The following is a 1,768-nucleotide window of genomic DNA, read 5'->3' on the forward strand; positions in this document are numbered from 1 at the left end:
AGGCCTACCACTGCAAGTATATCGTTGCATATCGATGGTCAAAAGGCCAAGTGTCGTAACCCACAAAAACATAATTTTACAAGAGACACTTTAAACATTTTATTTACCTACATAATCATTTTTGATCTTACCAGTTAATTATTTATTTTTATTGTGATACCCGAGAATCAGTTTTCTTAAGAATTGAAAGTTTGTAAGAGTTATTTGTATGGTTAATTTAGTTATATTTATGACCTAGTCGAGGGTTACAGCATTTGACCACATAATATTTATAATAGCGTTATTAATTAAATAGTATTACTATTGGGTTACTGCATTTGACATTTGTACTTTTTGGTTACAGTTCATAATACCTAGTTATTTAAATTTAGATCAAACATTTTTGGTTTGTAAAAATATTATTTACGATATCTATTTTTAAAATGATAAGCTAGTGGATAAAGTTAATTAAAATTTAAAAATAATATTATTTTGATACGAGTATTCAATATGCGTATTACTATTATTTATATTAATAACAATAATAATATTAGATCAACCAACAACAGCAGGTTTCGGTTTTCTTGTCATATTATTTTATATTGTGTTTATTGCTTGCTTTGATTTGATTGTGATTACTGATTAGTAATAACGCAGCAGTTGTAGCGGCACGACATTTAAAATTAATGCGGACGTAAACGTGTATTGAAGTTGTAAATCAGGTTAAAATCAAATAATGGCACACGTAAGTAAATATATTATTTTATAAAACTTTTTGATAGCAAATATTAATTAGTTTAAACAATTGTATTAAGTCAAGCTCTGAATTTATATTCAATATTAGGTTTATCATTTTTATTAATATGTTAGGGAATACGCCGAGGATGGAAAATATTGTCACAAGTAAAAAGTGATGGTGAAAATGACAAATCATTTGGTTACGAGTTGGAAGCTGAGTTTGAAATTATAAATGTTACAGCAAAAAGAACAAAAAGAAAAAGAAATGAAATTGGTGTGTTGATGCAGGCGTATAACTCAAAACTACCAATATCTGAAGCAAAATATAAAGATCTGGTAAAACTTTGTGAAACAAATGCGATTCCACCAAGGTATCACCAGGAATATTTATCTATGTCGAGGAAAAGTACAGTTAGAGATGCACTGGCAGAAACAGACGATGAAGATGATACCAACCTGGTTTAATGGTTTTTATATTTTTTTTTCTTGTTATTTGGGAAACTAATTTTAATTTTTTTTAAATGAAAACAAGTTGTTATACCTAATTTTTATTTTTTTTATTGTCATTCGAGAAGCGAATTTTATTTTATTTATTTCTAAACGTAAAAATTAAGTCTTTATAAATATTATAATTTATAATATTGCATTGTTTTGTTTAATTATTCAATAATTTCATGTTAGTAATAAGTTATTGGTGTACCTATGTCATGTACGAGCAAATTCGGAATAATATAATATTATTTTGATGAACATTTTAGGTTACAGCATGTGGGTTACAACAATGTGGCATAATGAAGAAAAAAGTATTGAGGCTTACGTTTTTATATTATAATATTTGTATGTGGCTTACAGCATTTGTCACTATTTATCATTATGGGTTACGACGTTAAAATAAATGATAAATGATAAAAATATAGTAGTTAAATAGTATGGTGGGTTACGACAATTGGTTAAACACAAGAAAATTATATGAAATTTAATATTTCGTTAAAATCCCATTTTTAACCAAAGTGAGGGTTACGACAATTGGCCTTATGACCATCGATATATA

Source organism: Myzus persicae, unplaced genomic scaffold (assembly GCF_001856785.1).
Source record: "Myzus persicae strain clone G006 unplaced genomic scaffold, MPER_G0061.0, whole genome shotgun sequence".
In the NCBI taxonomy this organism is placed as follows: domain Eukaryota; kingdom Metazoa; phylum Arthropoda; class Insecta; order Hemiptera; family Aphididae; genus Myzus; species Myzus persicae.